Source organism: Dendrobates tinctorius, unplaced genomic scaffold, assembly GCF_039654945.1.
Source record: "Dendrobates tinctorius isolate UK_male_01 unplaced genomic scaffold, ASM3965494v1 ptg000160l, whole genome shotgun sequence".
Classification (NCBI taxonomy): domain Eukaryota; kingdom Metazoa; phylum Chordata; class Amphibia; order Anura; family Dendrobatidae; genus Dendrobates; species Dendrobates tinctorius.
The window spans coordinates 13,285,440-13,298,693 of record NW_027361827.1 but is presented as its reverse complement, the minus strand read 5'-3'; the positions used below and the strand labels follow the sequence as shown (position 1 = coordinate 13,298,693).

At 44.1% G+C, this 13,254-nt stretch overlaps 1 pseudogene; it reads left to right on the top strand.

The window, feature by feature from the left end:
* Positions 1-580: 580 nt before the first annotated feature.
* Positions 581-11,592, top strand: LOC141052380 (uncharacterized; annotated as a pseudogene).
* Positions 11,593-13,254: the final 1,662 nt, after the last annotated feature.

Sequence of the window (13,254 nt, the reverse complement as noted above, 5' to 3'; positions counted from 1 at the left end):
ACACAGCCCCCCGGCAGGCATGCAGAGACCCCCGGAAGGCCCGAAATGACGGCGCATCATGATGCGCACACACCGTGCATCATGATGACGTCAGGCTGTCAATCATTTTGAACTTCCGATTCCGATGCCGAATTCCGATATTGAAAAAATATCGGAAGTCGGTATCGGAATTCCGATACAGCAAGTATCGGCCGATACCCGATACTTGCGGTATCGGAATGCTCAACACTAGTCAGAGCTGACCTCAGTGTGTGAATAAGGGCAGATAAAAGGATCAGGCCCTGACCTGTGGACAACAGTCTAGGGAAACCTGTAAATGTTATTTCCAGTTCAAGGGAAGGAGGCCACACCCAAGCTTGCAAAGAGTGCAAAAATGCAAAGAGGATAAAAAACACAAAAATTGAGCTTGATTTAAGTTGGTATACATGCAGCACATAAACACATGTCCACTTTGGCCATAAAGCATACAAAACCTGTAATATAATGTTTGTAATAATGGGATAGCACTGTACTTAACAGCAGAGGAAGCTATATAATAAGTGACGGCACCATATATAACTAGAGAGGATGGTACGTAATAATGGGCAGTGATATACATAATAAAAAGAGAAAACTAGGTGCTATACATAATAAGTGAATGAATACACTATATACTAAGGCACTGTGCAATACATAATAAGGCTACATCCCTGTATCTGTGTGTAGTGTTTGTGTGCTGCCCACTTTTACAGATGCATTGAGCATGTACTATTCTGATTCTCAAAATTGGATCAGAACAAAGTATTCTCTGACCCTCACGGATCTCATTCTCAGATTCGTGATTTTCACGGATGTATGAATCTATAATAATAAATGCCCTAACCAGCGATATGCAAGATGGCGTCGCCGCAACAACATGTCGCTGGCGTGGACGACATCGGGATCCAAAAAGATGGCGTCGGCGAAATCTCGCCCATGCCAGCGACATGTTGTTGCGGCGACGCCATCTTGAATATCGTGGGACTTCACGACATCCAAGATGGCGTCCCGCAAGAATATGTCGCTGGCGTGGGCGACATCGGGATCCAAAATGGCGTCGGCGTAATCTCGCGAGATTTCGCCGTCGCCATCTTTTTGGATCCCGATGTCGTCCACGCCAGCGACATGTTGTTGCAGCGACGCTATCTTGAATATCGCGGGATTTCACGAAATCCAAGATGGCGTCCCGCAAGAACATGTCGGCGACCTGGAGAACGTCTGGATCCTGGATCGCGGCGGCGGAGGAAGATGTCGGGGCAGCGACGATGACGGTGTGAGTATGAGAAACGGAGTGAGAGAAAGGAACGTATGTGGAGTGAAAGAGTGAGTGGACATGAGTGGAGGTGAAAGGTGAGAGGAGTGTGTGTTGAGGCGGTGTGGTGTGTTGAGGGTTAACATGGCAAGAGGTGTTAACGACGTCGGCGAAATCTCGCGAGATTTCGCCGACGCCATCTTGCATTCGTGAAATTGCGTCATTTACCTCACGCCGACTTGCTGTGCGGACGCTTGGCATTGCCTGTACCACCATAACTACTGCTGCCTTGGTCCTATGCCTGTTTACTGCCGGTGTCTAATTACTGGACCAATTTGCCTGTACTGCCATAACTACTGCTGCCTTGCTCCTCTGCTGGTGTCTAATTACAGGGCTAATTTGCCTCTACCGCCATAACTACTGCTGCCTTGCTCCTCTGCCGGTGTCTAATTACAGGACCAATTTGCCTATACCGCCATAACTACTGCCTTTGTCCTCTGCCGGTGTCTAATTACAGGGCCAATTTGCCTATACTGCCATAACTACTGCTGCCTTTGTCCTCTGCCAGTGTCTAATTACAGGGCCAATTTGCCTCTATCGCCATAACTACTGCTGCCTTGCTCCTCTGCCGGTGTCTAATTACAGGGCTAATTTGCCTCTACCGCCATAACTACTGCTGCCTTGCTCCTCTGCCGGTGTCTAATTACAGGGCCAATTTGCCTCTACCGCCATAACTACTGCTGCCTTGCTCCTCTGCTGGTGTCTAATTACAGGACCAATTTGCCTATACCGCCATAACTACTGCCTTTGTCCTCTGCCGGTGACTAATTACAGGGCCAATTTGCCTATACGGCCATAACTACTGCTGCCTTTGTCCTCTGCCAGTGTCTAATTACAGGGCCAATTTGCCTCTATCGCCATAACTACTGCTGCCTTGCTCCTCTGCCGGTGTCTAATTACAGGGCTAATTTGCCTCTACCGCCATAACTACTGCTGCCTTGCTCCTCTGCCAGTGTCTAATTACAGGGCTAATTTGCCTCTACCGCCATAACTACTGCTACCTTGCTCCTCTGCCGGTGTCTAATTACAGGGCCAATTTACCTCTACCGCCATAACTACTGCTGCCTTGCTCCTCTGCCGGTGTCTAATTACAGGGCCAATTTGCCTCTACCGCCATAACTACTGCTGCATTGCTCCTCTGCTGGTGTCTAATTACAGGGCCAATTTGTCTCTACCGCCATAACTACTGCTGCCTTGCTCCTCTGCCGGTGTCTAATTACAGGGCCAATTTGCCTCTACCGCCATAACTACTGCTGCCTTGCTCCTCTGCCGGTGTCTAATTACAGGGCTAATTTGCCTCTACCGCCATAACTACTGCTGCCTTGCTCCTCTGCCGGTGTCTAATTACAGGGCTAATTTGCCTCTACCGCCATAACTACTGCTACCTTGCTCCTCTGCCGGTGTCTAATTACAGGGCCAATTTGCCTCTACCGCCATAACTACTGCTGCCTTGCTCCTCTGCCGGTGTCTAATTACAGGGCCAATTTGCCTCTACCGCCATAACTACTGCTGCATTGCTCATCTGCCGGTGTCTAATTACAGGGCCAATTTGCCAATACCGCCATAACTACTGCTGCCTTGCTCCTCTGCCGGTGTCTAATTACAGGGCCAATTTGCCTCTACCGCCATAAGTACTGCTGCCTTGCTCCTCTGACTGTTCACTGCCTGTGTCTAATTACAGGGCCAATTTGCCTCTACCGCCATAACTACTGCTGCCTTGCTCCTCTGCCGGTGTCTAATTACAGGGCCAATTTGCCTCTACCGCCATAACTACTGCTGCCTTGCTCCTCTGCCGGTGTCTAATTACAGGGCCAATTTGCCTCTACCGCCATAACTACTGCTGCCTTGCTCCTCTGCCGGTGTCTAATTACAGGGCCAATTTGCCTCTACCGCCATAACTACTGCTGCCTTGCTCCTCTGCCGGTGTCTAACTACAGGGCCAATTTGCCACTACCACTTCATAACTACTGCTGGGCAATTACAGGGTCAATTAGTATCTGTTTACTCTACAATACTCCAGGACGCCTTCTTCACTGCCAGATAACTGCCAAATAGACTCCTTTACCTGTTCCAACATGAGTCATAACAAAAAGTATGCCAATGCCAGTGAAAGGAAAGCAGCTTTAGCACTACGACAAAAACAACGCCGTGCTAATGAGACTCCTGAGGAAAAACACCATCGCCTTGAGAAGATTAAGGCTTATAAACGCCGTCGCCTCACACACGAATCCCCTAACTCTAAATCCATAAGATTGGCTGAAGAAGCCTCTGCACGCCGTCACCGCTGACAACAGACGGCCTCTTCCTCATCATTATTATTAGACTCACAACAGGATGCTTCCACATCAGCATGTGGAACAATTTACTGCTACACTTCATCCCATATGCCGTTCACTGACATAACTAATCAGCAATCTGTTTCTGCCCTATCAATACCACCATTCAATACCGATGCACAGTATGCCAATGCCAGTGAAAGGAAAGCAGCTTTAGCACTACGACAAAAACAACGCTGTGCTAATGAGACTCCTGAGGAAAAACAGCATCGACTTGACAAGATTAAGGCTTATAAATGCCGTCGTCTCACACACGAATCCCCTAACTCTAAATCTATTACATTGGCTGAAGAAGCCTCTACACGCCATCACCGCCAACAACAGACGGCTTCTTCCTCATCATTATTAGTAGACTCACAACAGGATGCTTCCACATCAGTATGTGGAACAAGTTACTACCACACTTCATCCTATATGCCGTTCACTGACATAACTAATCAGCAATCTGTTTCTGCCCTATCAATACCACCATTCAATACCAACGCACAGTTTCTTCACATACAAGCTGCAGTTAGCCCGCAGAAAGTGCAACCAAGACAAATATACGTTGGTCTCAAAACTAGGCGCACCCCATCGGTTGGACATGCACTTCTACTACAACCTCACATTTTCACTAATGATGAAAATAGTATTACCGAACACAGCTGTGGTGACATGACCCATGTATGTGAGCATTGCGAAGCTTTGCATTTTGTAGCAGAGATACCTTCTGATAACAACTTTACGCTCTGCTGTCAGAAGGGTAAAGTCCATGTACCCATACTACAATATCCTGATGTCTTTACACGTTTGCTGAAAGGGCAAAGTGAATTTAGCAAAAATTTCATGGATAATATTCGAAGTATTAACAGTTCCTTTGCTTTTGCCTCCATGGGTGCAAATATTTCACCACCTCCTGGATATGGCCCATACTGTTTCCGCATACATGGCCAGATCTATCATAGAACTGGAACACTACATCCCTCAGATGACCAGCAACGCATTCTCGATACCACTACCGCAAACGAACAACGCTTACGATGTAAAGAAAATCAAAAATGTCATCCTACATTGATGAACATTATTGCCCTTCAAATCCAAACTATTAATCCTTTTGTGGAAGCTTATCAAATGTTACGTGATGTGGAAGAACAAGAAAAAATTAAATCTCTACAAAACGGAACTGTCATGCCAAACATCACTATGGCTATTAAACAAGATCGTACTCAAGACCCTCGACGCTACAATAATCCCACTGTCAGTGAAGTAGCTGTCGTGTTTCAAAATGACAATGGTGAGCCACCTTTCAATAGAGACATATTAATTCATTTAAAACCTGATCCCCATAACCCTTTAGCTCCAAAAACACAACAAATTAGTATTCTCCATAGCAATTTGGATGCCCTCCTCTATCCAATATTTTTCCCTTATGGAGACCAAGGATGGCATGATGGACTCAAACAACAAGGCAAAAGTTCGAGGAGGATCACTCAACTCCAATACTATTGCTATATGTTATCTGTCAGAAATTACTTTAATCCACTCCTCAATGGTGGTAAGCTAACACAGCAATATTTAGTAGATGCTTATGTCAAAATCGAAGCTAATCGCCTACATTACATCCGCAAACACCAAAAAGATTTAAAAGTGGAAGATTACTGCCTCCTTCAAGAACATCTACTCAAAAAATCGGTTTAAAAGGGCATCCCTATTGGGAAAACCGTCATTTTACCATCTTCTTTTGAAGGCAGTCCAAGAAACATGCAGCAGCGCTACCAGGATGCTATGGCTATTGTTACAAAGTATGGTCGACCAGATCTATTTATCACCATGACATGTAATCCTAAGTGGAATGAGATTACTACACATTTAGAACCGTGGCAGCGTGTTGAACACAGACCAGACTTGGTTGCACGTGTCTTTAAAATTAAACTGGAATCCCTCTTAAAAGACATTAGCAGTGGATTATTTGGAAACGTCACTGCAATGGTCCATGTCATTGAATTTCAGAAGCGTGTTCTCCCACACGCTCATATTTTAATTATTCTTGACAGCCTGTCTAAATTACGGACTGAGGCGGACATACACAATATAGTCTGGGCTGAAATACCTGATGAAACAATCTACCCTCAGCTCCATAACATTGTTCTTCAACACATGATTCATGGTCCCTGTGGAGAACACAATCCTAATTCTCCCTGTATGGATCTTGGAAAGTGTAGCAAAGGTTTCCCAAAACAAAACCAACCATATACCATCAAAGAAAAGGATGGCTATCCCACTTACCGCAGACCCATTGGCAAAACATATGAACACCATTCTAAGACGATTGACAATTCATGGGTAGTTCCATATAACCCATTTTTACTCACCAAATACAAGTGCCATATTAATGTAGAAATATGTGCTTCCATTCAAAGTCTAAAATATTTATTTAAATACGTTTACAAAGGGCATGACAAAGCCAACCTTGAAATTTCCCAAAATAACATCCAACATGATGAAACACACCAATTTACGGATACCAGATATGTTAGTGCACCTGAGGCTGCATGGCGGATATTTGCTTTTCCTATGCATAAACAATCTCATGCCATCATTCGCCTAGCCGTACATCTGCCTAATTCTCAACCACTCTATTTTCATGAGAATGACTCTGCAGACAACATCCATCAAAAGCTCAATTCCAATTCTACACTTATGGCGTATTTCAACCTTAATAAGATCGACCACAATGCACATAACTATTTCTACCGCGAAATTCCAGAACACTACGTTTGGAAACAAGGCACATGGGAACGAAGAAAACGAGGGGGTCTCACAGTTATTGGAAGAATGTATACTGTTAGTGTGAAAGACCAAGAACGCTATTATTTACGTTTGTTGTTACTGCATGTAAAAGCTGCTACCAGTTTTGACAGCATTAAAACCGTCAATGGAGTTATGCATGAAACCTTTAAGGATGCTGCGTTAGCACTTGGATTATTATTTGATGATAGCATCTGGAGACATACTTTAACAGATGCTTGCATTCTTAACATGCCTTCCCAACTTAGAGACATGTTTGCTTATATCTGTATTTTTGGCCCCCCCAGTAATCCACTTGAATTGTGGAATGAATTTAAGGACCATTTTTTACAAGACTATTGTCATACATACCACAGCAACACTGAAGAGTGTATCGATTGTGAAGGATATGCTATGAAAGATGTCCAAGATGTCCTCATAGTCCATGGAAAAACTTTTGCTGATTATAATTTACCACGCCCAGCAAAAAATATTAAACAACTCCTTAAACAATATGATAAGGATTATGAGTTAAATAAAGCTGCAGAGATGAAAGAAACTCTTAATCAGGAGCAACTTTTTGCCTATGATGTCATTACTGAAGCTTTACAAAATAGCAGTTTAATACCAAAGTGCTTTTTTCTCGATGGACCTGGTGGCAGTGGAAAGACCTACCTATACCATCTACTTACACATCATTTAAGAGGACAAGGAGAAATTGTGTCACCTGCAGCAACTACAGGAATAGCATCTAACTTGATACAAGGAGGCCGAACAATCCACTCTCTATATGGCATACCTATTCCGATCAACGAAACATCTGTTTCCAGGATTAAAAACGAAACAAATGCAGGAAAACATTTACAGAGTACAAAACTTTTTATTATTGATGAGTGCACTATGGTCCAAAAACATGCATTGAATGTGATAGATAGACTTCTACGTGACATCATGACAACAAATGTTGCTGAAAAAAATAAAACACCATTTGGAGGTAAAGTTATTGTTCTTGGAGGAGACTTCAGACAATGTCTTCCCGTCATCGCTCATGGAACAAGAATAGACATTGTAGATTCCTGCATTAAATATTCAGAACATTGGCAACATTTTACCAGACTACCGCTAATTAACAACATGCGCTCCACTGATCCTGAATACAGCACTTGGTTGCTTAAACTTGGAAATGGTGAGCTGTCTAATGAACATAACCTTGGAGAGGATGTCATTGAAATTCCTCCAGACATGCTTTGCACTGGCTCTATAGTAACCGAGATCTTTGGAGACCATATTTGCATTGATGTTAATGACCAACAAAGCCTCAACACTGCTGCATCACATGCTATACTATGTCCGAAAAATGATGACGTCGATTTTCTGAACTGTAAAGTAATGGATCGCATTAGTGGTGATTATACTGTATATACAAGTGATGATTCTGTCGATGCTGATGAGGCAGAGGAATGTGAAAACTACCCAGTTGAATTTTTAAACTCTCTGACACCATCAGGAATGCCATCACATCTCTTAAAACTTAAAATTGGCACCATTGTGATGCTATTAAGAAACCTAAACACCAAGAAAGGTCTCTGCAATGGCACTCGCCTCATTGTCATTGCCTTACTCCGCAACATCATACAGGCTAAAGTGATTACTGGCTCAGCTGAAGGAGACATTGTGTTTATTCCACGCATCGATTTGTGTCCTTCAGAAACTGGGTTACCTTTTAAATTAAAACGTCGACAGTTTCCTCTAAAACCTGCTTTTGCTATGACCATTAACAAATCCCAAGGACAGACCCTCAATCGAGTTGGAATTTTTTTGCCCGAACCTGTATTTGCCCATGGACAATTGTATGTTGCATTCTCCCGAGTAAAGCAATGCAGCAACGTTAGGGTCAAAGTGGTGGATACACCACTTCAAGGACAATTGCTACCTAATAGCCCAAAAATCTTCACTAGAAATGTCGTTTACAAAAATGTCTTACTTTAAACTATTTAAGTTGGTCCTGGAATTGATAGATATATAGATATATAAATAATAGTTACATTCTAAATAGATATAGATAATAGACTTCTAAGACTTCTATACATAGCTTGATATATGTTATATATATAAATATTTTAAGCAGATAGATATATCTTACACTAATTATCTCTTTCACATATATGTCATAGACATATTTAAATCCATAAAAATATACATAGGTATAGGTATATATAGATTAAAAAAAAAAAGGCAAAAACAAAAAAAATTTAGGCAAACATACGTAGATTTCAACTACATAGCTAACACATACCTACATAACTTAGGTAATAATAATTAATTTTTTATTTATTAATAGAGTACTATTATTTCAATAGCACTTTACATACATCAGTAATACTGTCCTTCTTGAGGCTCACTATGTAAATATCTTATCCACATAAAAACATAGGTGTGATACATCTATCTACTATAATAAATGCGCTAAGCAGCTTCCGGGTTGTAACAACTTCCGTCCAGTTGTAACTGGTGATGTCACAGCACACCTCTTGCCATGTTAACCCTCAACACACCACTCCTCCTCAACACACACTCCTGTCACCTTTCACTATCTCCACTAACGTCCAGTCGCAGGATTTTAGAATACTCAAGATGGCGTGGCCACAAGAACATGTCGCCGGCGTGGACAACGTCGGGATTTAGGATGGCGCCGGTGGAAGAAGATGTCGGGGATCGTGGAGCAGCGATGATGACGGTGTGAGTATGAGAGATGGAGTGAGAGAAAGGGTCGTATGTGGAGTGAAAGAGTGAGTGGACGTGAGTGGAGATGGTGAAAGGTGAGAGGAGTGTGTGTTGAGGCGGTGTGGTGTGTTCAGGAGGAGTGTGTGTTGAGGGTTCACATGGCAAGAGATGTGTCACTATCCTCCCGATGCGATAGCATCGGGCCTTAATCTACTATAATAAATGCACTAAGCAGCTTCCAGGTTGTAACAACTTCCGTCCAGTTGTAACTGGTGACGTCACAGCACACCTTTTGCCATGTTAACCCTCAACACACCACTCCTCAACACACACTCCTCTCACCTTTCACTATCTCCACTAATGTCCACTCGCAGGATTTGAGAATACTCAAGATGGCGTGGCCGCAAGAACATGTGGCCGGCGTGGACAACGTCGGGATCAAGGATGGCGCCGGTGGAAGAAGATGTCAGGGAACGTGGAGCAGCGATGATGACGGTGTGAGTATGAGAGACGGAGTGAGAGAAAGGGTCGTATGTGGAGTGAAAGAGTGAGTGGACGTGAGTGGAGATGGTGAAAGGTGAGAGGAGTGTGTGTTGAGGCGGTGTGGTGTGTTGAGGAGGTGTGTGTGTATTGAGGGTTAACATGGCAAGAGGTGTGTCACTATCCTCTCGATGCGATAGCATCGGGCCTTAATCTACTATAATAAATGCGCTAAGCAGCTTCCGGGTTGTAACAACTTCCGTCCAGTTGTAACTGGTGACGTCACAGCACACCTCTTGCCATGTTAACCCTCAACACACCACTCCTCAACACACACTCCTCTCACCTTTCACTATCTCCACTAATGTCCACTCGCAGGATTTCAGAATACTCAAGATGGCATGGCCGCAAGAACATGTCGCCGGCGTGGACAATGTCAGGATCCAGGATGGCGCCGGCGGAAGAAGATGTCGGGGTTCGTGGAGCAGCGACGATAACGGTGTGAGTATGAGAGACGGAGTGAGAGAAAGGGTCGTATGTGGAGTGAAAGAGTGAGTGGACGTGAGTGGAGATGGTGAAAGGTGAGAGGAGTGTGTGTTGAGGCGGTGTGGTGTGTTGAGGAGGTGTGTGTGTATTGAGGGTTAACATGGCAAGAGGTGTGTCACTATCCTCTCGATGCGATAGCATCGGGCCTTAATCTACTATAATAAATGCGCTAAGCAGCTTCCAGGTTGTAACAACTTCCGTCCAGTTGTAACTGGTGACGTCACAGCACACCTCTTGCCATGTTAACCCTCAACACACCACTCCTCAACACACACTCCTCTCACCTTTCACTATCTCCACTAATGTCCACTCGCAGGATTTCAGAATACTCAAGATGGCATGGCCGCAAGAACATGTCGCCGGCGTGGACAACGTCGGGATCCAGGATGGCGCCGGCGGAAGAAGATGTCGGGGATCATGGAGCAGCGACGATGACGGTGTGAGTATGAGAGACGGAGTGAGAGAAAGGGTCGTATGTGGAGTGAAAGAGTGAGTGGACGTGAGTGGAGATGGTGAAAGGTGAGAGGAGTGTGTGTTGAGGCGGTGTGGTGTGTTGAGGAGGTGTGTGTGTATTGAGGGTTAACATGGCAAGAGGTGTGTCACTATCCTCTCGATGCGATAGCATCGGGCCTTAATCTACTATAATAAATGCGCTAAGCAGCTTCCAGGTTGTAACAACTTCCGTCCAGTTGTAACTGGTGACGTCACAGCACACCTCTTGCCATGTTAACCCTCAACACACCACTCCTCAACACACACTCCTCTCACCTTTCACTATCTCCACTAATGTCCACTCGCAGGATTTCAGAATACTCAAGATGGCATGGCCGCAAGAACATGTCGCCGGCGTGGACAACGTCGGGATCCAGGATGGCGCCGGCGGAAGAAGATGTCGGGGATCATGGAGCAGCGACGATGACAGTGTGAGTATGAGAGACGGAGTGAGAGAAAGGGTCGTATGTGGAGTGAAAGAGTGAGTGGATGTGAGTGGAGATGGTGAAAGGTGAGAGGAGTGTATGTTGAGGAGGTGTGTGTGTATTGAGGGTTAACATGGCAAGAGATGTGTCACTATCCTCTAGATGCGATAGCATCGGGCCTTAATCTAGTAGACCTATAAAACTCTACGAGTCTGTGTGCCATAAAATTAAAAAATCTGGCAGCACACAGACGTTTCACATAAATGTGAGAAATTGACCGAAGGGATTTAACAGATATTATTATCACTTCAAGTCACATAGTGCAGATATAGAATAATATTTACATCCAGGCACTTACCAAAGATGTCTCATCTGAATAGAGTTATTTTCTGCTGCTTCTTGTCCTTCTGGTCAGACCTTCATGTTGAAATCTCCCAACCATGACTCGTCTTGTTGTAGTCCTGGAAGTAACAAGGTCACATATATTGCATAAATACATGTGTCTCCCCCGTACTGCACCCTTGATTACAGATATTTACCCTACCAATAATATATCTATTAGGCACGCACCAATCAAAATATAAAGTGATAAGCTGCACTGTGTTCCCCATTAACTATACTCAACGCCACCCAATAATATAAATTATTGTGTCTTTGTGACTCTCCCCAATTAAATTTAGGCCTATTTAGGCCAAGGTTTTACAGCACACGTAAAGTGAATGAGATCCCTGAAGTTTCATGCACATGTTGCTTATTTTTTCCTTGCAGATTTGCAGCAGATTAAGGCCTGTTTCACACTTCAGTTGTTTGACGTCAGTTGCAAACCGCCAAAGTGTGAAAAACGCATCCGTTTCCGTTTTGCAACAAATGGATGCCACCGGATCTGTTTCTTGGATGGATCCGCTGCAGCTGCTAAGTACTTGAAATTTAAAGGAACCGATCTCTGGAAAAGGAGAGAGAGAGAGGGAGAGGGAGAGAGAGAGAGCCAGCGGATGCTAAAATTCAAACGGATCCGTCAAAAAACGGATGCGACGGACAACCATCAGTCAAAATCCGCCGATAATGCAAGTCTATGGGGAAAAAACGGATCTGCCAAAAAAATGCCGGATCCGTTTTTTCATAAAAACGGTGGATTTTGACTGACGTCAAATAGCTGAAGTGTGAAACAGGCTAAAAATCTGCATACTGTCAATTTTTGCAACATATTTCACCCATACTAATGAGTGGGGGAAAATATGCAACAAAAGCATGTAAAAAAATGTGGCAAAAAATTGTATTTTATGCAGTGTTCTTCCTGTCAACACATTAGGAAATGCAGAAGAATTTTCTCCTGCAAATACTGAATGTGTGCACATAGCCTTTTTCCCTGCCCTGTGTCCTCCCCTTTCATTCTAAGTATTTGATAGCATCATAACAAATTTGGGGGGTGGGAGAAGACATAATCAGGTACTAAGCTTTCTCTACCAACTCCCAATTTATTGCAATTCCCTGATAGCACCTTACCCTCTCCTCTCTCCAATACATTTTAAGTACCTGATAGTGTCATAATAAATTGTGAGATGGGGAGGACACTAACAGGGACTTAGCATCCTCCTCCACCACCCAATTCATTTTACATTCATATCTAAAGTCCTCCTCCCCCTCCCCCTGTTCACAAGTCCATTCTAAGTCCCACTTACTCCCCTCATTGTCCTCCCCCCTCATCCCTCATTGTCATCTCCCCCAACTCCATCATTGTCTTTTCCCACATCCATCATTGTCCTCTCCATCACCTCCATAATTGTTTTACCTTGACCTCCATCATTGCCCCGTATACATCATTGTCCTCTGTACCACTCTCATCATTGTTCTTCCTCTACCTCCATCACTGTCATCTCCCCCACCCTATCATTGTTCTCCCCCACCACCCCTCATTGTCCTGGACTTCTCCCCAGTGTATTGGTAAAAAAAAAACCACGACAGCACTCACCTCTCTTTCTGTTCCCCCAAAGCATCGTAGTCGCTGGCAACTTTCTCTATGAGCTCTGACACAGGCTCGTGCTACATGCTGAGATCATCAAGCCTGTGTCACACAGAAAGCGCTGGCCAGGAAGCAGAGGACAGACTCCTGCAACTCTGATGACATTCTCTCCTGTAGGCAGCAGAACTGCAGGGA